Raw genomic sequence first — 26944 nt, forward strand, 5'->3', positions numbered from 1 at the left:
ACACTATCTTCTTTTTAAACTATATCACTAGGTTGATCTGAGGTAGATCATGACACTAATTTCCTTTCTACTGTTATGATAAAACACTAGAGAAAACCAACATGGAAAGAAGTCTTTTCCATCTTATTCCTCCTGGATCACTGAGGTATATCCTCTTGGATAACTGATGGATATTGGGCAGAAACCTGAAAGTAGAAACTAATACAATATCTGTGGAAAACTTATCCTTACTGCATAATTCCTGTGGCTGGCTCACCTACTTTTCTTCTACAACCCAGGCCAATGTTCTTAGAGACAGAATGACCCATAGCAGCCCAAGAACTCCTATGTAAACTATCAATTAAGAAAATGTCCCACAGGCATGCCCATAGGACAATCTGATGAAGATAATTGCACAGTGTAGGTTCTCTCTTCCCAGGTGAATCTAGTATGTGACAAGTAGACAAAACTAACCAGTATAACAGTGTATATTTAATCTGCCGAAAATGTGTGTAGAAAAATTAAAAATTAAAAACCACATATTTCAAAAGGCATATCTTTTCCATTGGCTTTTACAGATAGACGTGTTTCTCTGTGATGCTTCTACCATCTTTGATGGGAGATACTATGCAGGAATGATTCCCAAAAGGCAGGTGGCCTGAGTTTAATAACAGGCATTTCTGTCTGAAAATGACAATTGTAGAAATGCTGGTGATAATTGCTGTTATAAACTAAATGGACCTAGCAGATATTTACAGAACATTTCAACTGAACATAAAGAATTTAACTTTTTTTCTGAACCTCATGGAACTTTCTCTAAAACTGACTTCATTCACTCAGACTCAAAGCAAGTCTCACCAGACAGCAAGTACATTGAAACAGAACCTGCATCCTAACTGATCGCCACAAAATTAAGCTGGACATCAAGAACAGAAACAAAGCTTGCAGATTTATGGAAACTGCATCACTCAAAAGCAAGTGAAAAATGGGTCAAGTCAGAAGTTAAGAAAGACATTAAAACTTTTCTATAATTGAATGAAAACCAATTTAGAGTATTCAGACTTATGGGATACAATGAATTCTGTCCTAAGAGGAAAGTTCATAGCAGTAATACCACATACAAGAAACAAACAAAACCTCTAAGCAATTCCACTAATATTAGGAACAAGATGAGATTGTCTACTCTCCCCATATCTATTAAATATTAATGAAAAAACAAACCAGAAAAATCAAAAGCTTCCATTAAAGATAATCACATTCTTTAGCTCATCATGGGAGCCAGCGCTGAGCCATGTGAACAAATTCTTGGAAGCTGTGACATTAAGTACACTGGTGGTTTAATGCCACACTTTGCTTCAGTTTGGTTTTCTTTGGTGATAGCTCATAATATAGCTCAGGCTAACCCTGAATTCACTCTGTAGCCAAAAACATCTTCAGTTTGTAATCCTCCTGCGTCCCCCCCCCAAATGCTGGTACTATAAGTACCAGCCAGCCATGTCTGCTTGGTTGACCAAGCCTTTGTATGTTTATGTGCATGTTTGTGAAAGTTTTTGGAAAATAAGCATAGTTCATTCTACATTGTTAATTACCAATAAGATATTTATTATAAGTTAAACATTCCTGATAACCCCAAATCTGAAATATCCTCAAATTCTAAATCTTTTCTTTTAAAGATTTATTTACTTTATGTATCTGAGTACACTGTAGCTGTGTTCAGACACACCAGAAGAAGGAATCAAATCCCATTTCAGATGATTGTGAAGCTACCTTGTGGGTGCTGTGAATTGAACTGAAAAGCTCTGGAAGAGCAGCCAGTGCCCTTAACCACTGAGCTATCTCTCCAGACCTAGTCCAAATCTTTAATGTTTAAATGCTACGTCACATGGTTTAATGTTTATAAAATTTCATGTAAAAATTTTTAACAAATATTTTATAAATTTACCATCAGGAAATTTACAGTGTGTATAGAAAATGAAACATAGGCTAATTCTGCATTTAAACCTTGGTCCCACTCTAAAGGTACTTCATTATACAGAAGCGAATATCATGAAATTAAAAACAAATCAAAAAACAACAAAAACACTTTAGACTCACACACTTCTGTTCTCAAGTATCATGGACAACAAATACTCAGCCTATAATCCTTTATAGACAATCTTATGCCAAGCACTTCAGTAACACAGACAAATATCCAAGTCTAGTAACTCCAAGAATAATTCTAATCAAAAGCCAACTCAGAAACACTGAAAAAAAAATCAAGTAAGAGTTACTCTTCATATAAAGATGATGAAGACGCATCACTGCGTTTAATCTTTATGCAGGCAGAATGCAAGCTGTTTAAAACCAGAAAGACATTTACATCACCAAAAGATAACTATCACTAACTCATAACTGATCAAGACAATAATTCAATAATCACTCAAACTTAGGTAGCAACCACCCCAGGTAAACATACAAGGCGGTCTTGATGCAACATGACCTAAGGAAACGAAGGCCACAAGATGAGAAAGTGTCTGCTTCTGATTAGATTCGCCATAGGTTAAATGGCAAGCTGTCAGCCTGGCAGAACTGGGGAGGAGAGTCTTGTATTTATCAGAATAATCAGATCAAGGAAATAATTTATAAACACATATGCGGTTGCTATGTAGTATTCCATAGTTAATTTGCTATGAATGTAGTAAATGAATGAATAAGAACCAGAAAGGAAGAGTGCATAGAGCAGATAAAAGAGTTTAGTTCACCAATGCAGTAAGGAGACTTGTTGGACCCATCACGGGCTAAGCATACCAAAGAAAGGTTGTGCAGCTCCTGAATAGGCCATCCATGGTGCTGTAGAACAGCCCATTAGAAACACCATGGCTTTAAAGGTATAGTTGTGGGAAGGGATTTATAGAAGGGTTAGTTTCATATATCATATTATACTGAACTCACATACAATCCAACCTCACAGATAGAAGTCAGGCATTCGGGGCAACAGCAAAACAGCACATATCAGCTATTGCCTGAAGATAGCAATTGAATAGATGCATATTCAAAGACTAATCATTTTGTCTAACATGTAATGAATGTTAGCAATGATAATGATGCTGCAGAAGGCTAAATATGCGAATATCAAGGTAAACACATCAGGAACAATGAAGACAAACCAAATATCAGAAGTTTCATTAAAAGATAACATCTCAGTGTCATTAGTATTTTATTACTAATTAAATCATCACTCATTGGGTCATTAGTGGCCTGTAGTATTTTGACTGGAGTTGGACCTTGTGATTTTCTTCCCCCTTCCACATTAGAATGTTGAATCCTTGTTAAGGTCTTTAAATGTTGACTGGCTTTTCTATTCTACAATGTCTCCATTAGAGGGCAGGCAGGAGCAAGAAGTGGAACCCAGAAGATTGCACACTGTCTTCCGTAAAGAAGTGGGAGAAAAAGCTAAGGCGCCGAATTGTGGAAGTTTGCTAACAATCCTTGTTCCCATTCATATATTTAATAATGTCAATACATTTCCTTTTTGTCCCAGCCTGTGGTTTAAACACCTGTTTATTTCTTTCAACAGTTAGTTATTTGGCTAAGATTTTAGAAAGCTGACAAGTGGAATTTTGATTCTAAAATGTCCGAGGAAAAGTGAATGTTGGAGAGAGAGGAGGAGAAGCTGATCCGCAAGACTCAGAGTCGAATGGGAAGGCGTTGGTTCTCAGCTGTCCTACTGCTTGGGGAATGTCAAGGGACAGATATGGTCACTGAACAATGGAGCCTGACAAATGGGTTCACCAGCTCAGCTTAGCCACCTCCTTGCTAATTGGCCTTAGTGACTAATGTAGCTCCATAAAGAATATGGCTAATAGCAGTATGCATTGGCTAGAGGCTTAAGGGATATGCTGGTCTTAGAAAAGAGAGCCTTGCTCCCTAAACGCCTATGCATGTCCCTATTCCAAGACCATGAGCCTCTTGCCCTATACATGCGCACTCACATTACCACTCTGGCTGTGTTGAATGATCGAAATGATTCATTATAATATCACTTAAAAACCTGCTAGAGATCACAAAGCTTGTTTTGTGATGTTCAATTACTGTGGATCTACATTTGCATGTCTTTTATTGTACATGTAACTGGTGCAGAATTATGAGCCCCCGAGTGAGCTTAGAAGGACTGAGAGGAACTTAAAGGCATTGTACCATCACTCCCATGTCTTAAACAACAGCTAGGCTTTTGCTCAGACCTTATAATGCTTTTGAATTTACAAAGATTCAATAAAAAATGCTTACTTCAATATAGTACGCAGAATATTTTAGAACATAAATTAGTCATAGCATTTTGATATAATCTACAGCATAAGAAGAGCCAGCTAGCAAGTCACCATGATGTTTTCAGACATTAGTTACGCTGACTTCATACATATATACCTGACATTAAGCATCACACTGATTCTGTATGTAGATGCCGCCACAGTTGCCTAGGAAGAGAAAAGTGTTTACTTGTAATAAACTGAGCCATGGTTTCTATAAAGATAACGCCATAAAATCAACTACGTCTAGGGCAAGTTCCAAGCCAGGAGCTGTGGTTTCATGAGGTGCTGGCACCTTCAGTTCCCTGTTTCACAGAGATCTGGGGCTAATCAAGGTACATGTTCAACTTGCCATGTACCAGAACTTGCTCTGTGGTACTGCTGACAAGTTCAGGACATCATGAAGTATAACAGCAGTTTGAACAGAATAGGTTATGTGCACCATGTATGTTGTAATGAATGTGTAACCATGGAGTCAAACATAAGAGATTTGCCTGCCAGATATATATTACCTCTGTACAAAACTACAAATGAACCCTTGAGGGCATTTAAGATATTTACGTTTCTAATCCTTAATTGCATAATTACTAAAGAATACTTTAGTTACAGTGAATAATGTCCAAAATACAGAAATATATTGATAATCCAGGAATCTAAAACTATAGAGTATAAAGTTGGTGTGTATATACATAAACTAGTTAACTACAATCATTAGCAGTGCACTTAACAGTTGACTCATGGTTACAAAATTAACTGAAACAAAATTAAAATACCCAGAGCCCATCATAGAGCCTCAGGAAAACTTTAAATAAACCTTTTACAATCTGAACCGTTGTGCTTAAGGCTCTATTCTTTGCTGTTGGTGGTATTGCATATTTATTTATTTGTTTGTTTTCTTATACTCTATAGCTTATAGAAAAATTTTCTAGAAGCCAAACCAAAAACGGAATACATTTCTCAAATACATTTCTTTTGTTCTTCCTTTTTCTTATTAAAATTAACTATAACCATCTAGATTAAAAAATGGCTTAGTTACAACCTTTTTCAAAACCTTCACTTGGAATCATATTTAAGTCACTGTATTCATACTTTTAAACCTGTTTCTTAAAGTAGTGTTTGAGGGCTGGATGTGTAGCTCGGTTAGTACAGGACTTGTTTAGGATTCATGATGTTCTAGCATCAAATGTGGATGGGTATTGTGGTTTATTCCTATGATCCCGGCTTGCAGGATGTACCAACATGAGGAGGGGGCATTCAAGGTCAGCTTGTCATATAGTGAAGGAAAGAAAGGGAGGGAGGGAGGGAAGAGTGAGAGAGGGAGGGAGGGAGCAAGGGAGGGAGGAAGGGAGGGAGGAAGGGAAAAAAGAAAATAGAATTGTAAGAATGTAATTCTGATGTTTATAATCTATATATTGAGAATTGAATGCCATACCAGTAAAGAAACTTAGAATGTCAAAAGCTATAAATACTGCCACAAGGACTTTACACAATCATAACACTTGACATTAAATATTTTTTGGACAGTGCTGGGGTGATGACAGCTTCAGTCCGATATATTCAATATGAAAGCTAGAATAATGTATGCAATGCTTCAACTGTCATAAAGTAGAAAACTACACTGTCAGGACAGAGCAGCTAAACCACACTTTGTCATTTGGGCTTTGCATGTCAGATGTTTTAGTCTCCTGAGTTATTCCATTCCACCTTCTGTGTCAAGAAAGAGAAAAGTTGAAACTGTGCGCACATGCACACTAGCTTGTATCTGTGTGAGCACATGGGTGGACACATGCACGTGCACACATGGGCATGTGCAAGGACTAGCTTTGTAGATCTTCCTTACATTTCTTGGGAGAAAAATGCAGGAAGCTATGAGGTAGAGGCTCTCTACCCACCTTTGATATCTGAGTGCTTGATGTCAGGTTGCCAAGTCTCCTGGGGTGAGGGACATGAAAAGGAGGCACAGAATTGCTAGGGTTCCCACTAAAAATCCCAGCAGGGTGGGCAGCACTAATCCTGCACCTGTGCTGTGTTATTTAGCAGTTAAGAAGTGTGCCCCACTCAGTGGCTGCCTAATGCAGCTCAGCTGTTTCCCTCAGCTCCCCTCCCCTTTGATTATGAGCTGGCCAGGGAGATTACTACAGACAGGCATTGCTCAGGATTCACAGCACCTGACAGTGAAAAGGTAAAAGAGAAAACCCTGGGGATGATGGAGGGACGGAGGGAGACAGAGACAGAGAGAGAGGAAGAGAGGAAGAGAGGAAGAGAGAGAGAGAGAGAGACAGAGAGAGAGACAGAGAGGGGAAGAGAGAGACAGAGAGACAGAGAGAGAGACAGAGATAGAGAGAGAGACAGAGAGAGAGGGGAAGAGAGAGACAAAGAGAGACAGAGAGAGAGACAGAGACAGAGAGAGAGAGGAAGAGAGGAAGAGAGAGAGAGAGAGAGAGAGAGAGAGAGAGAGGAAGAGAGACAGAGAGACAGAGAGAGAGACAGAGAGAGACAGAGACAGAGAGAGACAGAGAGAGGGGAAGAGAGAGACAAAGAGAGACAGAGAGAGAGAGAGAGAGAGAGAGAGAGAGAGAGAGAGAGAGAGAGAGAGAGAATATTACCTCATTTGAAGATTCCCAAATGGCATAAGGTTTGTTCTGACTTTGTGCAAGTCAGAAAATAGTTAGAAATCTGTCACTTAGATACCTACAGTGCCATGTTAATAACACAACTCTCAGGAGACTACTGCAGCATAAATGTCCCCAGCATAGCTTTAGCATCATTTCACATCTAGATCCTTCTTTGTGGATCCTTTACAAATTCGGTTTTAATTCCAGACCTTTTATGCTGTTGGAATAACAAAGACCAAATGATTGTAGTTGTTTGCATCTTAATATACATATATATGTATATATGTATGTGTGACTGAGTGTGTGTGTATGTGTGTGTGTGTACTGTATCATTTGGGTTGACCTGTTGAAGGTTTTAGGTATGAAAAAATTATATATGAGATTCAGCCATCCTACTTATGAGATTAAGACATAATAAAGCCAGAAGAAAAGACTATGAGCACCACAGGAATGCTACAAAAGCCAAGCCTATTTGGATGCCTCTGTCATGTGGAACCTCACAGTACCACAGACTTGAGAGGATGGAGGCTATTCACTCTACACGAAAAAGCCTCCAGAGTCGATCCGAGAGTGGCGTACCTGTCACCAAGTTCTGTTCACTCACACCAGAACTGTCATGGTGTTCGCTTAGCAGTGGCAGAAAAGTCACACTGTGTGTCAGGCTACATTCTGTGCCACATTAACATCCTTTAACTTAGTCTAGGAACCATACATTTTTTTCCTAATAGCAGATAATTAAAAATACAAACAATTGTGGGGGATGGAGAGATGGCTCAGTGGTTAGGAGAACTGACTGCTTTTTCAGAGGCCCTGGGTTAAATTTCCAGTATGGCTGCTCACAACCAGTTGTTATGCCAAGATCTGACACCTCCAAAAAGACATATACACAGGCAAAACACCAATGCACATAAAGTAAAAATAAAAAATAAATAAAATAGAACCAATAAATACTAAAATAAAATTAAATTAAAATAATTTTCGGCACAATAAAAGCCTGAAATAAGAAAATTATATAAACTCCAGAATGTAACTATAATTTATATATATACATATATAATAATGTATGTATATATACACATATATGTATATTTTGAAAGAATATTTTGTTGCTTTGAATTTTTAGATACTATGTTGTCAGATATGAGTTAAAGCTTTTTAAATTAGGGAAGAAATCTATGTATACACATGACACCTTCAGAGAAAAGAATTAAGGTGGAAATTATCTCTGTGTCCACAAGTCCATTCTGTCATCAGTATTAGCTAAGTCTCAGTGCTTCCTCTTCTATACTCACCTAAGTGTACATCACCATTTCCGAGCAGCCCTGAGGGACCGCACGAGATGCAAATGTTACTTCTCTCCTGACTTTCCATTTAACCATGCTGCACATCCAAAGTAAGGAAGCTGGATAATGTCTCAGAGGATGAAGACTGAGTACAGAGTTTGATGACGTCAGAGAGAAACTAAGCACCATTTGTCCATGCTACACACGCACACACACACACACATGCACAGTCACACCCCTTTACCACCACTAGTACCACCACCACCATCACTTTGATCTGCAGGAAGAAGATTGCCAACAACTGTACTGCATTCTGGGCAGCAACAATTTGGAGCAGGCTTCAGTGATGCTGTGTTATTATAAACATTGCGCTATCTGCAATCTGTGCAAGGCACACACAAGAACACTCTGGCCTCACGCAGCTCAAGCTGTCCTTCTTCTGATAAAAATGCTTTTGGTTTTCAAAACATTTTCCAAAGGACTTTCATTTGTTTCTTGATTGCATAACACTCGGTGCCTCAGTGGCTTAGTCTTTGAAAAGTCTCCCTGACTTTTTGGTTCCTCTTCTTGTACTGTTTTATTTTTAGAGAAAAGATTTCATGTTGCCATCTAGGCTGGACTGAAATGGACTGCGTAGCCAGGACTGACCTCAAAGCCAAGGCATTGCTACTGTCTTAGGGTCTTAGATGCTGGAATTACAGGAGTGAGCTACCATACATGACTCCCCATCATCATCTTCTTCCTATACATCCATTTATGAATCTCCTCCATACTTCCTTTTATGCCAATAATATATTCATACACTTTACTCTAAAATTCAAGATGCTTCCTTCCTCCTCTTCAGAATTATCTTTAATATTCAGGTTATTATAACATATAAACCATCAAAAAAAAAACTGTGAGCTGGTACATGAAAAATAATTGCCCTTCAGAAACTGCTTTTCCCCACCTATTTGTGTATTTGAACTGACACCTCCCTAAAGCAGATGATGTGTTTTTTTAATTCCCCCTGAATATACTGGTAAGTTGAGCATGTACTATCAGAAGGATGAAGAAAGGAAATGTTAGCATGCCTCAGAAGAAGGATGGAAGTGGGTGGCTGGAAACCATTGTTAAAACAAAGCAAATCGGGGTTGGAGGGATGGTTCACTACAAAGAACACACACACATATTGCAAGCACATGGACCTGAGTTTAGTCTCCCAGAATCCTCACCGAAAATGGCGTCAAGGGAGAAGCCAAGTATGATAACACATGTTTGAACCTGTGTGCTCTGGGAGGGGGATCTGGTACCCAAGCCTAACTGGTCAGTTATCCTAGCCTACTTTCTGAGCTCCAGGACTATTGCTTCAGTACCAAGGCACCTGAGGAGTGACAGGCAAGGTTCTACACACGGTCATGCCTCTGTCCACTCCCAGGTACAAAAACACACGCATTCACAAACGAGCAACATGAACAGAGGCTGGTAAAGCAGCTTTAGCTACTATACACGTTAACCTTGTTAAGTAAGCACCACTAGATCAGAAGGAATTTGTTTATAACAGGTTTTTCTCTACAGGAAGACCATAATGACCTTTAGAATGAATAGATACCTTTGTAAGTGAATGGCTGAAACCATTTTCTCTCTGCCTTTTATAAGAGAGAAAAATCATTTATTCTCATTATTGTTAGCATAGTAGCTCTTTGGCAGGAACATGAAGTGTCCCTTTCTATCCTCATATTAATTGGCCTAGAATGTATTAAAATGATGTTAGTTACTAGGTAGGCAATTTGGGATAAAGAGCATGTCTGTACAGTTACTTCCTACTGCTCTTTTACTCTAGCTTTCAGAACAGGGTAGCTGTGTACATGTGAAACACATGGACAACATTTTCCCTCTGCTTCTTAACAGTAAAGAGGAAAGAAATCCTTCCAGTAGGCACCGTACCAACAGCCCACCCACCCCAGCAGTGTAGAATCTTGTCTCTGCAAAGTGTGATGCTTTCTCTCTAGCAGGAAGGTATAAGCAGAAAGACCATTAGTTATTTCGTGAAGACTCTGGCTGATAAGGCTGAATCTCCTCGGCTATTCCACTATAAACAGTGTGCTGAAAGCCATTTATCTGCATTTTAGGATAAACAGCAGAAGCTACTCACTTAAACAGATTGCAAGACACCAACCGCTGCTGCTAAGACAAAGGCAGCTTTATTCTGAAAGGAAAAATCTGTGAACTTAGTAAAACTCAGTGCAGAATGCTGGAATACAAAAGGCTACAGTATCTTCTAACATAAAAGTACATATGAAATACTTGCTATAAAAATTATTTTAGAGTGACTTCATACCCAGAGAACATGTACTGGAACTTGTTGTTTTCTCTTATGTGAGAACACTTAGGGTAATACAGATGTAGATCAAGGAAAGCTTTCCCTATCTGTGTATAAAACAGAAAATTTAACTGGGCCTGCGTTCTTTATCACCATTTCTAGAGCATATAAGAGGACACTGAAGAAGGCTGCTAAAAAAACAAAACACAAAACCACTAGGGCTCTTTTATATCATGCTACCAAGAGGTCTAAATGTGTTTATCTATCAGCAACAAGTTCACTCACTGCTTCAGGGAAACGCCACAGGTTAAACAGAACCTACTCCAGAACACTTGGCGTTTGATTCTTCACACGTCTCAGCAGAATGCTTACTGGAAAGGACCTTATCAGAAGTGCGGTATACAGGGACAGGGCGGACTTTTCTTGTCAGAAGACTGTTGTTTCCGTGCAATCAGATGTCATCCGCTTTTCAAAACAATTCTGAGGTCAGAGCAGAGAACACACAGGTGTGCTCTAAGTCAAAAGGACCTGAAGGCCAGTGTGGAATTTGATCCCTGCTTCGACACATTCATGTAGGCATTACAAACTCTCTCTGAAAGAATAATACACTAAATGCTAATTTAACAAAAGCATATACAGCATGGGATACGCTCCCTAGCAGTATTTACTGTTCATTGTCCCTAACAGCAAACCTGCAGCCAGCTTTAAACAAAGCTATGCTTTTTCCAATGTCACCATTTCTGTTTCGTTTCTCTGACAGTACCAAAAACCCAACCATAAAATATATTATTGGGGGAACACATTTTTGTTTTATTGAGCAAACTACAAAACCCTACAGTCAAGTGCCAAATGCTCGAGAACTGACTGAGACCAGTGGTCGCTGCTCCTGGGGAGGGCATGGTGCTCAGTGGCTAGCTTCGGAAGCCTGCTGCAGAAAGATGGCAGTCGCTGCCTCCTGAACTCTATTTGCCAGTCTCCATACCGAAGACAGCTGGCCCACCTTTCCCTTGGCAGCAGCAAACTCAAAAGTCTTCACTACTCTTCCATGGTGCACAAGAGATGCACCATAAGGGATGAGGGTCTCTCTCTCTTTAGAACATTTAAAGAACTTTTTAAAAAATGTCATATGTTTTTCTAACTCCTCTCCTCCCTTTTTACATCTTGGCATCCAACGCCAAAGAGTTCCTTAAAAACTTAAAATATTCTTGAAAACTCAAACTTGAAAGCTCCCCCCTCTCACTTGGTCTAGGAGGCAAAGAATCACTAGGCACAAAATATTCTCACAATGCTCTATGGCTCCACCTCCCCGACAGCACCTCCTCCTTGGGAAGCACCCGGCCTTGCCACATGCTGTGTTCAGAGCTGCCCTGCCTGCCATTTCTCTGCTAGGTCTCTCCTCACTCCCAGATTCCCAGCTACTACCCCCCTTCTGGGTTACATCAGAAGAGAACGTGGTCCAGCCCCTCACAGTCCAGCTGAAGAAAGGCTTCAGGACAAAGAGAATGAGAGTTGATTGGGAAGAAAAGGCAAGGGAATCTGAAAGAATAGCCTGAGAGGTTTTGCTTACAGCTTTATATCAAAATGTAGAAACTTATACACAAAACGTGTAACCGGGCACCGTCTCTTACAATGGACCAAGTCACACGTGTAACAGGGTAACTGGACTCCAAACAGGTGTAGGCATCATGATTCCTGGCTGAGCTATGCCACTGGGAATCTATGGTGTGTCTATTTTAGGGAACCCAGCACAATGACACTGACTAAATAGGGCATATACAGCAAACACCGTATTCTTGGGAAACATAGGAGAAGGTGTTTGTTTATGGAATGCGAACTGACTTCGTTACCTGACCTGAGAAGACAGCTATTGGGATAAGCACTCTCTGTGCAAGGGAGGCTGACCTTACTGGTGACCCAGTTCCCTGAATGGGCAAACAACGGGTGCTAATGGTTCTCCCTAAAGGATACCACTGGCATCCTAAGATGCCAATACTTCCAGCTCTAACCTTACCAAGAAAGCACTGGGGCAAAGAATGCTTATATTTTCTAACACCTAAAGTCACAACTAGTCATAGGCAGGGAGAATGAAAACAGACTGAAACCTCCCTGGACCAAAAAACTGAAAAACATTTCTATTACATATCTGAGATCGTGTGAATATATAGAGATCTTAGTAAATGTTAGATACAGATGTATGTGTGTGTCCCTTGCTTGACCCATTTATATTCCAGCAGTTCTTAAGGTTGCATATTTACAGGCTATTCTACCCATTACAAATTATTTATGCTTGTGAGTTTGTGTTAATAAACTTATTGAGATAGGATTGAATGAATGAAAGCTTTCTGTTAAAAAATGTAGCCGGGGGAGGGGCAATATATATACCCACATTAGAGTGTGCTAAAAATAATGTGTCTGTGGTTAACTATACAGAAGTAATTGAAATAAAAATCATATGTTATCCTGACATAGATGTAGATTTGGATGTAAATGTGGATATAGACAGAGATTGGCTTGGTTGATAGTGTTTTTAATTCTGCTTGGTAACCGGGAACAGATTATGACATAAAAGAGAAATACTATAGTTTGGTGAACCCAAACCTTAACTGCATTCATAAAAAGGATATTTGGATTCTGGGTAAAGAGAAATGGTCTCAACATGCAGAAACAGTACTGTGTCCCAGTCTTTAGACCCCGAAGAAACGGTGTTTTGTTCTGAGCTGCACTGAAGAAAAAGGCTGTCTGATCCTAATTATGATATGTACTTTTCTACTGCAAACATCGCCAGCTTGTTTTGCTTCCTAATTACAGCACTGGGACTTGCAATCCACTCCCATTTTAGCTCATATTAAGCTTCTAAGAATTACAGAGTTTCTAAGGCTTGGACAGAAAAGAAGAGAAGCAATACAAATCAGTCAGTGGTTGCAGAAGGCCACCATTATCTCCATGTGGCTATTTGCTGAAACTTTCTGCACTTGTTGTAATTTGGCTTGTGTGTTATTTTCAGTCCCATCTCTGTGTGATGGACAAGGAGAGCTCTCACCAATGATTTTTGAGTGGTTTTGTCAGATTTCTGGGGAAAAAACTTAGCCAAAAGAAAAAACAATTGTGTTAAACAAGTTGTAGGTTGGGGCTGGAGAAATAGCTCAGTGGGAAGATATTTCCTATCCTACGTAAGGCCCTAAGTAAAATCCTAGGAAATGAAATCTCAGAATCCTAATTTTTTGGAGGGAGGGGAGAGTTGGTGTGCTCACGTATCAGGAAGGCTGAGGTGGATTTTGTGTATCTTCTTCAGATGTTCTCTTTATTTTTTTTTTTGAGACAGGGCCTCTCACTGAGTAGACCAAACTAGCTGCTCAGCAAACCACAGGGTCCTTTGGCTTTCATGTTCCGCGTGCTGGGATGGCTGATGCATCTGCAATGCCTGGCTTTTTTAGATTCTCATGCAGGGAGCACTTTACTGAGCCATCACCAGAATCCCCAAAATCCCCTGTGTTCCTTGATGCCTCCCTTTATGCCATTGGTAATCAAGCCAGCCACTTCCCCTGAAGTGACAGGTTCACTTTATTCCCTTTGGGTGATACAGCCATAACCACTGACCAGCACGGCCATGGATCATCAGCCCTTCTCTACTGGAAACAGTTCTATGAAATTCATCTTTAAAAAAAAAATTAAAAAAAAAAACCCTAATGTTCGATACACCAAAGGCTTTCATCACACACGTTCCGCATCTCCGCTGACAGATGACGTTCACTCAGGTAAAAGTTTAATAAAATTAATACTCGGTGCTTCACTTAGGACATCCTTTTTTAAAAAACATTTCAAATGTTATCCACTTTCCCTGGTTTTCTCTCTGCAACTTCCCTACCCCATACCCCCTTACCCTGCTTCTATGAGGGTGTTCCCCCACCGGCCCACCCACCCTCCTACTCCCGCCTCACTGTTCTAGTATTCCTCTATACTAGGACATCAAGCTTTCATAGACCCAAGGGCCTCTCCTCCCATTGATGCCAGATAAGACCCCTTCAGCGTCTTCAGTCCTTCTTCCCTAACTCCTCCATTGAGGTCCCTACAATCTGTCCTATGGTTGTCTTCAAGCATGGGCATCTGTGTGGGTCTGGATTTGGCACAGTCTCTCAGGAGACAGCTGTATCAGGCTCACTTGGGATATCCTTAAATAAAGCTTTTCTGTTTTGTTTGGATTACCTGTCCTTATTAAGCATTTTTTCCACCACTGATGACAATTTGGTGTTCTGCCTTGATGTGTGCCAATGATCTATTTATCACTGGTTGTGGACCAGCATTGCAAACGTTAGCACACCTCGAAACAAAATGTGGGAACACACCCTGAGAAGTAGAACAAGTTCCTACTAGTCTTCTGAATTACAAAAATAAACGTTTACATATTTTATGGTGAGTTGAGAAATGTTAATTTTGGAACACTCAGAGGTCTATTAAAATTTGAGCATATGTACCACTACACTCACATATATGAATGTATAGGCCAGAGGTCAATGTTGGATATTTTCTTCTATCTTTCTCTATCTTTTGGGTTGTTTCTTGTTTTGGTTTGGTTTCATTTGCTTTCATGTTGTCCTATTTTTAGGGACAAAGTCTTTGAATCAACTGTTCACCATTACAATGACTTTGCCCAGCCAAGAAGCCCAAGACCTGCCTCTCTACCAATCTCCTCCCCACCCCAGCACCAGAATTATGGTTTGAACTCAGCTATGTCCTGCTTGTATGTCCTGAGACCTACACTCGAGTTCTCACGCTTGCTCACCAAGCACCTTATCTGCTGAGTTAACTATGATGCCAATATCTACTCAATGAAGAGAATATAAATGTGGGGCCTGGAGAGATAGCTCAGTGGTTAGGATCGCTGCCGCTCTCCCAAGGAAGCCTGCTTGGGTTGCTAAAACCTACCCTGTGAATCACAAGTGTCCTCAAATCCAGCTCTATCCATGAGATCCACCGCCCTCTTCTGGTTGCCACGTGAACTACATGCATATGATACATATACACATGCAAAATACGCATACAAACATGACAAAAATAATTCATCTAAGAGAAAAGGAAAATGTCGATCCTTCTTCAAATATAATTATATCTTTCCACTGTGAAACAACAGGTCACTGATAAAATTACCAAGTGTAGAAAATGCACAAGGAAGAAGTTGTGACTAGAAGGCTGTGCTTTCCGGCTTGGACTCAGTCTTTAGATATTAAGAGGAAGCTACAGATCCAAAATCAATCCATCACAACTTAGTTTCTTCAAGTTATGAAAGGCTGACAAACACTTAAAAACGGATCCAAAATATGAGAATAAATGAAATATACAAAGTATTCCGATTCTTAAGAGTAAATGAAAAAAGGACTAGTTCCTCAAATATTCAAGTCAGCAATGGCCAGTGGGAGGGGTGCTTGTTTATCTGATGGGCTTGAAGCTGCCGCAGCCAGTACCTTCTGTTTCTCGTGCACGCTACTTCCGACGTCTGAACACTAAAACACTGAGATGCTGAGATAGATTTTCTTCTAAATTTATGTTTATGTCTTGACTCGCACTTAGTTTAAATCTTTATTTCTAAGCACAGTTGAGTCTTTCAACTGTGCCTCAGGAAATGGCTAATTCTGATGGAAGAAAAATCGCGCACTGCTTCATAAGAGCCTACGAAGGGATACACTAAGCAGACTTCTTTTTCCTACATTTTGTTTTCTTTTCCCATATTATGCAGAGGTCTGAGGAATATAGAAGTACCTTTCTCACAGAATGTTTTAAGCATGGTATTTAATCTCACACTTTAGATGCCAGGTGCCAAGGCATGCAGTTACACTTCTATGGGTGGGTTTGGTGTGTGAACAGCTTCCTGCTGTAAAGGTAGTCTGGATCACCTAGTGAGACCGAACTAACAACCCCAACTCTATGTCTACCTCTGATGGTGTGCGGAGATACTCTTCTGGAGCTACGACTCTTGAAAGATCTCCAGTTCATGAAACTAAAGACAAAAGACAAGAACAAAGCTGGATCTTTCTCACTTCTCACTCTTGGCCTGCAAATTTTAAAAAGGCATGGGTTTTGACACAGATGGTCAATTAAATCAAATTTTAGTTGAATGGCCAGACACTGCAGCCTGAGGTTGGAGAAGTTTCTGAACAGTGTCTGAGGCACATGTGACCAGCCAGCACCTTGCAGAAGAAAACCCATAGGTTAATACCTCAGCTCAGAAGTGGGGCACTGATAAATTTATGAGTTTCTCTAAACCTTAACTTCTCTACTTTAAAAATACAGACAATGAAAAAAAATAGGGACAATGATAAATATTTATCACAGGTATATTACTAGTGAGTGAAATATTATATACAGCATTTAGGATATGGCCTTATGCACACAACAAGAGTATGTACTAAATATCAGTTATTTCCTTTGTCAGAAAGTGCATGGTTAACATTTGTCAGTAACGTTTGACTGTAATGTGTGCAAGTGAAATTGTTCAAATTTCACTATGAGTTTCTAAAGCTATTACAAGAATTCAAAGTACATTAAGAATGGCATCCTAGGTAAAAATACACACAGGGAAGAGCATGCTGTAGAGCAGGAATAATGACTTCTTTGCACTTATTATTGGTATAAATTAATACATAGTTTATATATTCTAATTTGTGGTCAATTTTAGCCACTTTCTCACATGCTTTGTCAGAGGAAGGCATGAGTAAACTCCATGACCGTGGCTCCTACCAGTACTGACATGTAAGTGTGACAGCTCTGGAGGAACAAATGCCAAGGGCTGTAGAGACAGCTCTGCAAGTCGAATGTTCTCTGTGCAACCTGCGTTTGAATCTCCCGCACCGCTGGAAAGCCTTACAGAAATAAAAGTAATCAAATAAAGGTTCTATCACTTCTTCGCTCACACCAATCCATACTTCTAATTCTTGATTGTTTACTAATTGGTAAGCAGACATGTTACCTGTATGGGAAACAATCTGGTCACATTCAGGCATTTCCTTATTTCTATTACCAAATAAGTGATTCATATGCAATGCAATAACAAAGCTAGGCAGCTGCTCTGCCTTCAACACACTTAGATTTATATAAAGGGTTTTTGGTGTTGAATTCTCAATATATGTTTGGGTGTTCCTAAGTTATATGTGTTAAGTGTTTAGCCATGACAAAGCTATAGGCCAGGGCAGTTGAAATCATAATGGGAAAAAAAAAAGAAAAAACAGAGGGAAAGGAACTAAGACATTACCCACCAGATCTGGGGATTCTCTATACACACCCTCAAACCACATCAAAGAGGAAAATAAGGATTATTCCAAATGGCTGGGGAGTGCATAAGGTATCAGCTAGTTTAAAAAGAGGAAAGCTTTCTTTTGACAGAGAGGTAGGTGTGGCGGTCACTGCTCTGAGTCACTCCAGAGTCAGTGGCTGCTTCTGGACAGTGTGGTTGTGTCCGCAGCTCTCTCTTTATGGCCTGTAGGTTCTGCTCTACTCAGAATGTGTTAAAGGTCACAGAGCTAGAAAGAGTAGAAACTGACATTTCAAAACAGAAGAGTCTGAGTCCCAAAACCTGACCCAGCATTGAGAAGCGCCTTCTACCAAGAGTCATTTTCAAAGTGCATCTGCAGTGTTTCTGACCTGACAATTTCCAATGAAAAAGAATGTGAGTTTCCACTTACCACTGCATTCTTCTTTGGTCTTAAAAGTGTCTTTATCTCTTCTTTTGAAGTGAATTTTAATGAGCCTTTATTGTTAAAAGGACTGCATAAATATTCATTAGACACTAAGAGCAGTTTTTTTTCCTTTGTTTGTTTTTTGTTTTCCATTGCCTGAAAGCTGGGAGAAAAAGCAGTAAGGCTTCAGAGGCAGAGCAGATGTAAAGGAGGATTATGTATGTTCAGTTTTAATGTCAGTGTTTGCTACAGTGACCTATATCATTGGAACCCCTAAAGATGCTCAGTGAAAAACACTCTGACTTTTGCCTTTAAAAGTTGTTCTCCAGCAATGCTGGTCATTTATTTGATGTCTCATCGATTTCTGAATGGTACAAAACATTTGCCAGCTCTTTCTAATGACTTTTGAAGAAATGAATATTGCAATAGTTATGAAGTCAAGAGAACACTGATTGGACCTAAGCCAATAAGACAAGTCTTGTGACTATGGAAGGCCTACAACCTTTCCACATTGGATCTGGGTCTCCAGAGAAAGTGTTCTTCAACGTGTCCATGTTCCATAAACTGCTGAAGAAAGTACTGCATTATTGTTTAGAGTCATGGCCCTAAGTACTTCTAGCTGTTAAAAGGAAGGCTATGTCCACTAGGTATATTGGTAATGCCAGACTTTCTCTGGTCATGATACCAACCAGCAACATTCACTTGATACAAACAAACCACTCAGAATCTCCCACCTCTGATTCACCATTGGAAGGAACTTGGAAAAGAGGAAGTCATGCCTGAGGCTTCCAGCTGAACAAGAGATACTGAGGACAGGTTTCTATAAATGTACACCCTAAAAAAGACTAAACTGCTAAAGGAACTAGGTCGTCATTAGCATGTAACCAGGAATATGCAAATATTTGGTAAGATCTGGGTTTGAGGTTTGAGATTTCCCAGCAGTGAATGAACAGCAACGATGCTATTTTAAGTGGATTCTCGCATTCATATACTATTCCCCATTATAACCCAATCTATATTACATTAGTTGGCTATGGCTTTGGGTATTTCCTTTAAATAAACGTGTTAACTAAATAATTTTTAATTTGTCCTTTACTCTAAGATGATTAGAATCAAGCAAACATATTTTACACATTGCTGTCCTCTAGTTTTGACTTCCTTAAGCCTGGACGGAATTGTAGCAGCCGAATACGTAGGAGTGAGGCTGTAGTGCTGATTTAGTAAGAAGACATCATTACATTCCCAAGGGTTCTGCCAGTGCCATCATTCTCTTCTCCCTTCCTTCCTCCTTAGTTCCCTTGTCCCTTTTTTCTTTTCCCCTCTCTTCCCTTTCCTTCTGTTGGCTTCCCTTCCTTTCCCGGTCCTTTCCTTTCTTCCTCCCATGTGACATCTGTTACCTCAGCCTCCTCAGTGCCAGCATTACAGGAGTGCACTTCCATTTACAACCCACGCTCTCAAATAAAATATAAACCAAACTCGACCAGTAAATAAAGATCATTTTATGGTGCCTATATTCTGAAGCTAACACCAGAGACTTACAAACTTGGTATGATGTGCACCACATCCTAGAGGTAGGGGCAGCAGGAAGAGGAATTCAAGGTCATCTAGTATATAACAAGTTCAAGACCATCCTGTGCTACCTGAAGCCCTGTCTTGGGAAGAAATGAAGGGATAAAGGGAGAGAGGGAAGGAAGGAAGAAAGGAGAAAGAGAGGGAGGGAGGGAAAGAGAGAAGAAGGAAACAAATTCAGGCAAAAATGTTTAGAAATATTTTTTAAACAAAAAACATAGTTTACATACTTCCTCTAAAACTTTCAATAAAATGTATTTGCCACTGTACCATAAAAGGGGAGAGGATTAGAAGCGATTATATCAAGGGCTCTACCCTCATTAAGACCATTATCTCAAGAGTCAATGAACTCTTGTGAATCTTACTCGACTTTCATTTGCATGTTCCTGTTGACCCCATGTTATCCTGCAGCCCCAAAGCCCCTTCTAGAAGTTAGCACCTGACACTCAACCTCTGGCTCTTTTTTTTTTAAACAGTTATCTAATATGTAATGTCCTCTTATATCAACAGAAAACAAAGAAAAAAACTAGACTTTAAAGACTCATTATATTAACATTTTCTGATTGATTATATATATATATATATATATATATATATATATATATATATATATATATATATATATATAAACAAACCAGGGTAGTTTCTAAAGTTTCATACTGACTGTTTAATAGTTCAAAGTTCAGATTAAACTTAATGTTTATGCAATATTAACCTTCTCCATACAATGACCTTTCTACACTTTTACAGGTATTTTTCCTTTTCAATGATGTGGCAATTTATCCATGCAATCTTTTCATTCTTCACTTTTAGGAGAGTACTAAATAAATTATGAGACATTCAATACTCAAAGGACCTTATGTAGGATGACTTTTCCTGATGTGGGGCTCCAAGCATGCTGTAATTGGTCAAACTAAGTTGAGATATTTGGTAGGTGTAGTGCATTTCTTTCTTTCTTTATTTTTAATTAAAGAAAGCAATATGTATTTTATTTTTATTGGATATTCTCTGCATTTACATTTCAGATGTCATCCCTTTCCCCGAGTCTCATCCCCTCCCCCTCCGTTTGCCTCCATGAAGGTGCTTCCTCTCCCAAACACCCTCTCTCATCTCAGCACCTTGATATTCCCCTATATTGGGAACATGAGCCTTCACTGGACCAAAGTCCTCTCCTCCCATCAATGCCAGAAAATGCTATCCTCTGCTGCATATGCACCTGGGGCCATGGGTCTCTCGATGCAAATTCATTAATTGGTGTTTTAGTCCCTGGGAGCTGTGGTGGGTTTGGTTAGTTGATCATTTTGTTCTTCCCATGGGGTTGCAGACCCTTTCAGCTCCTCCAGTCCTTTCTCTAGCTCCAGCATGTAGAGGCCCAAGATTGATATTGGGGGACTCTGTCTCACCTACTCCTCTGCCTTATTCTTTTGAGGCAGGATCTCTCAAGCAAACACAATGCTCAGCAATGTTGCAAATCTTTCCAGGAGCTTGCTCCATTGATTCCATCTGTCTTACAAGTCTGACTCATACGCAGGTAGCCACAGCCATAAAATTATACGTGGGTTCTGGGGATCTGAACTCCTATTCTCTTGTTTGCCCCATAGGCCCTCTAGCTACTGAGTTGTCTCCCTAGCCATCTATATTATTTTTAGGACAGGGTCTCCCATTGAACCCAGAGCTTGTCTGTGTCACAAATGTAATGTTCCCACATCTTGCTTTCACTTGGGTGCTAGGGATCCATGCTACTGTATTCCTACTTCTATGACAAATATGTCTCTGACTAAATCATCTCCCAGCCACGTCTGTTTCTTTAGAATATCTGCTGAATATATATATATATATATATTCCTTCCTAGAATAGTTTCTTACTGTACGAATTTCAATGGATTTAAAATAGGTTATTTAGTGCCAGCAAGATGGTTCCGTGAATAAAAATGCTTTTTGCCAAGCCTAGTGACTTGACTTAAATGCCTTGAAACCACATGGTATTAGAGAATAATTCATGGCCCCAAGTTGTCCTCTGATCTCTTTGTATACACCCAAGTGCCAAATAAATGCAATAAGTTAAAATATTAAAATAGGTCATTTTGAAATTTAATTTTATGGGTCAACCTGACAGGGACAGAAGTGCACAAAGAGACCTTAAAAATTATTAAGGCATCTTTCCAGGGTTTGATACCAGAACACATGCCCTAAAAATTACCAGGCAGAAGTGGGAAGTAGTTCACACGTGTCTACAACTACTCATCAAATGATTTAAAAGTGTCATAAAATCAATAAAAGAAGGTTTGAAGCCTTTGATAAGAAGTCTTCTGGTAGAGACAAAGCCCTTCAGGCACACAGTAGTATCAGATAAACTGAGAGTATAAATGGTATCTGCATTGCCATCTCCACATAGAAATGGGAGAGTAGATGGTTTCCTGTGACTCTACTTGATTCCTGAGGGCACAGAGAAAAACATCAGCATAGACACAGCCCAGGCTGACTCCGCTGTCCTGGTTATTGCTATTGGGATTGAGGATGTAAAGTGCAACAACTAAGCCACTTGGAACAACCTCTATCTGGTTTATACATGGGGCATGAAAATAACTGATTGTTTACATTAATAGAAAGAATTTTATTGACTCACTCTTTAACCTGAAGGGATATGAAGAAATAAATGATTATGAAATATGAAATTTAATATATACATTAAAACTGGTAAACATCCAACACAGCTGAGGCTGCAGCAGGTTCTGGCTGTAGCAGCATGATGTAACCACATGTCACCATCGTTAGCTCAGATGATAGAAGTCACGTTAATATTGCAATGACAGTAGAATCACAGTGTACGAACATCTGGGTTGTGTTCAGCAATCATTTCCCCCAACTGATGAGCTCTTGTGTCTTTCCCTTGAGAGTATCTACCAAATAGATACCAGTACTGACCTTTGTGGTCTCAGTAGAGGCCAGAGTTATCCAACACAAGATGGTGGTCATCTGGCTCTACTCAATGTCATAAGTTCAACACTAACTAAAATGTACCATAAAATATGGGGTCGAACTCTTCTTGGAAACTACACGGGCTTCGGCATTAAGAACAAGTCTTTCTAAAACTGACCCATAAATATAAGCAGCTTAAGTGCTCAAATAATTGTTCTGAATCATCCAGTCTGAACTGGTACCTCTCCAATGGAAGTGTATTCAGACTGACCAAAACCACAGTAGGGTATGCTAGGATGAAGCTGGGGGTGGCCCTGAATTCTTGTACCCTGTAATGTTGTTCACATTAGTATGTCTCTATCAGTGTGTTGAGATTTGCTCACTAAGGTTATCACTGAGTAGACAAAAGACTGCCAGACTCTCAAGGTCACCAGGCTGACCCAGAAAGCTCCAAAGGCTAAAACATAAGCGTTATTACTAACACCCGCCATCCCGACGGCCTAATGATAGCAATGGAGCATAAAAGCTGAGAGAACACTTGAGGGCCATTTATAGGGAAATGTTTTAATTTGTTAAATGTTAAGTCAGCACTTCATGAAGAAAACAACTTGATTAAATATCTGTCACCCTTTATTGAGAGCCATTAAGAGAAATTTAGTAAGGGGACAGAGATTCTGAGTAGTTCTATGAGTTGTTACTGTTTATGTGCAAAGAAGATGAACATCTCTTCTAAAAATTGTCCTTTAAAATGCCTCTCCACATTACTGTGTAAGACAGGGTTGCTCATTAGACCTGGAGCTCACCAGTTTGGCTCTATGATCTAGAGATCAAGCCTGGAGGATTTGCTTATCTGCACATCCTTACTCAGGAGTGGGGTAGTTCTAGGCAGGCACCATCTTCTACTTGTTTGCTGGGATCTAAATGCATGTATTCATGGCAAAAGCGCCAAGCAATGTACCTCATGACCTATATGTGCTCTCTGAGGGTGTTACTATTTGGATAATTAAGAATGAAGCCTAAGCTCTTTAAGGAAGCAGGTATCCTCACAATGGTAGCTTTCAAAATCAAACTTGGGGCACTGAGAGGTTGAAGACATTTTCATCACAAGCCAGGTAAGCTGAGTTTGACCATTTGAACCCAGGTAAAAGTATACAAAACTCAAAAGATTTGTCCTGTGGCTTTCCTGTGCAATCTGTGACATTTACAACCACAATTATACCCCCTCCAATCTCTCACAAATAATAATAATAATAATTTTAAAGGATGAATTTTTAAAAACTCAATACTTGAACCCTTAGTGTTCCTGGTCCAGAGCCTGCTGGCTACAAAATCAGGCTTTCTGTGTTTCCCATTTGCCATTCACAAAGACTGGGATTTGTTAGTCTATCTTTATCATGTGACACATTTCCTTACAATTTCTTCCTATAGAAAAACACACGTGTCATTGTCTATGTCTCTGAGAAGTCACAATAACCACAATTATTCTAAGTTTATGAAGTTAAATAGCTAGGTGTTTTGTGTTTTAATAAATCTGAGCTATGTTTTGTCTTTGAATTATGATTTTCACCATTCCTTCCAACCAGAAAGCAATAACTGATTTCACTGCTAGGACCAAATGTAGGTAACAAATATCCAGAATCCGGCTCTCCTGATAGTTATCCAAACTAGCCTTGGAGGTTTCTGAACCATTCTGAGTCTCCAATGAGAGAAGGGGTGGAGTGGGAGAGGGAGAGAGAGAGGGAGAGAGAGAGAGAGAGAGAGAGAGAGAGAGAGAGAGAGAGAGAGAGAGAGAGAGAGAGAGAGAGAGAGAGATCCTTAATAACAGAGTTACTGCAAACTGTGGGCACGAGATAAAAGCAACATTACAGGCAGGCAGCTCAAAAATCATACTCAAAGTGTAGGCATTCTTGCCAACTAAGGGATGATCATTGATTAGACTGAGTAATTTGGTCTTCATTTCTATAAATTTTCAGAAACTATTCTGTTGCTATTCTGGTGCAGCAATCTGTATCAAGGGATCTTTTCAATAACATGGTCCCTTTGAAAAATTGAATCATTTAATATATTTCTAAACTGAAGACCAATTCAAGATGTTTTTCTCTCCTCTACTAAATAAGGTAACAAAAATCACTCTAGGTATGAAGGCTATTGGCAAAATATCAGCTTCAAAATATATAAAAGTGTGTTCGTGACGAATAAAACTATTAGCAACTTAGTATTGTTAACATATATACATGCCAAGAATCCTACTTGAACACATGTTAACCTTTTAAAAATTTCATGTATTCTAAATGTTTTGCTAAAGAAGTTATTCATTTTCAGTGACTAAAGGTAAAATGTACACCAACATGCTTTCAATAAAAGACAATGATTATAAAAACAAAACACGGGACTTAGGGGGCTAGACAGACAAGTCAAAGGAACATCTTTACATGATGCCTTTTCATGTTTCTCCATTGTAGTAGGGAAAACTAAGCAATGAGAAAATATTAACAGAGAAACAGAGATTTGTTTCCTCTTTTATAATATTAATATTTTAAAATACAGACTAAGCATATGTAAATATGCTAATGATTGGGAACTCTTGTGCATGGGAACATAGGCCATGTGTCTGCTGTCTTGTGGAAGACTGCTTCCTGATCATTATTAGGTTACCTGACAGTATTCCTGGACTTGATGTTATTTATTTGATTGATCATTTGACACCCAGAATACTGAGTTATACATCAAAACTAAAAGTATATTTGAAACAATTCACCTTTCCTGAGAATTCTCTCCCCATTTCTTCCTGAATCTATTTATAAACAAGAGTCTCAGCAAGATATAGGCACTACTGTCAGATCCACAATGCTCCCCCACCAACACTACACATGCTCCACTTAATCTGTTCCTTTAATATTCTCTGATGGAGAAACCCATCATTCAACAGCCGGAAAAGCCCTAAACCTTTAGAGTCATAGAAAAATCCCTTGTCATTTTCATTAAACTGGCTAGAATATAATAATTTCATTATAATCTTTTATATATGTCTGTCCTTCCTCACCTCTCTCTCAACTTCACTGAAAGAGGCTCAAGAAAGTCGTGTTGATTTCTTCTCTCTTGGTCATCACTAGCATTTCACTGTCTCTTCCTTATCCCTGCCTTGCCTTTACCATCTTTATACTTCAGTTAAAATTATACTTATTAAAGTATGCCTTCCTTCAATCTCTAGGTAATTATTTACTGAGCACTTTCCAGATACCAAGCTCTGAACACACACTGTCCTAGTCCTCGTCAATACAGTTCTCTGCCAGCACAGTCCTTTCAGACACTGCGATAAAAAAGAGACAGAAGAAAACAGAGCATGAACATACATAAATCTAAGCGTGGGGCAAAGTAGAAAAGCAGACAAGGTGTGCTGGAAACTCTTTTCTCACTATTAAGTCAGTTTTGCAAAGAAAGATAAGGAAGAGAATGATCCATGGAGAAAAGTGAACAATGTTCTGGAGAGGATAAATAGGAAGCAGAAGCCCCAGACACACCTGTGTTAGAGGGAATGGCGAGCCCAGCATGTCCAGCAAGAGGAGGCGAGATCAGAAATGGAGACCTGATAGGACAAGGCCTGTTGGAAACTTTCCTCTGCCTGTTAGGATAAGACTATAGATAGCAAAAGCAAAACAAAAGCAGACAGGATACTACTGCAATCCTTAAAGCAAGCAATCAAAGCAAGCACATGTGTGGTTCAAGGGATGAGGAGAAATGGTTCTATCAAGAACACACGTTGAAGCCACTTCCATAACCTTAGTTTCCTAAAAGAGTGAAACCAAAGTCAAGTGCTTGCACATGGGTAGCTTATTTGTGAATGACAGCCCAGGCCGGTATATGAATGACTATGCTATACGACAGAGAAGGAAAAACATAGTAAGTAGGGGCTACTACCTAGTTCATCACTAACTAATGGTACCATGAAACTCCTTAGCACCTCCAGCCATGACTGCCTCTTACCTTCTCTTACTCTCGTTAATCAAACTGTCTCAAGACAATTTTCTGTCACTTCTTACAGGAGGTTTATGGACTTTATATGGTTTCTGCATGAGTTGTACAGGCTACGTTAAAGGGGAAGCAAGGTGAAAGTTAGGAGGGAAGACATCCCAGTCTTCCCTTTGCAAAGCTGACCAGTGCTTCACAGGATTGCCTGCTGCAGTCCAGGGGCTGCAAGGAACATCATATGAGGGGCCAATTTGAATACTATTAAAATGATGTTCGAATGAATTACACTTCCCACTTCAAAGAAAAAGAAAAGTTGAAATGATTCCAAGGTTTTTGTCTTAATCAATTTTCAGGT

At 39.5% G+C, this 26944-nt stretch overlaps 1 protein-coding gene across 1 annotated transcript in view; it reads right to left on the reverse strand.

The window, feature by feature from the left end:
- BMPR1B (bone morphogenetic protein receptor type 1B) overlaps positions 1-26944 on the reverse strand; it is a 131148-nt gene that overhangs the window by 38346 nt on the left and 65858 nt on the right. The gene's annotated exons all lie outside the window — the stretch shown is intronic.

The sequence above is a fragment of the Micromys minutus genome (assembly GCF_963924665.1).
Source record: "Micromys minutus genome assembly, chromosome: 4".
In the NCBI taxonomy this organism is placed as follows: Eukaryota; Metazoa; Chordata; class Mammalia; order Rodentia; family Muridae; genus Micromys; species Micromys minutus.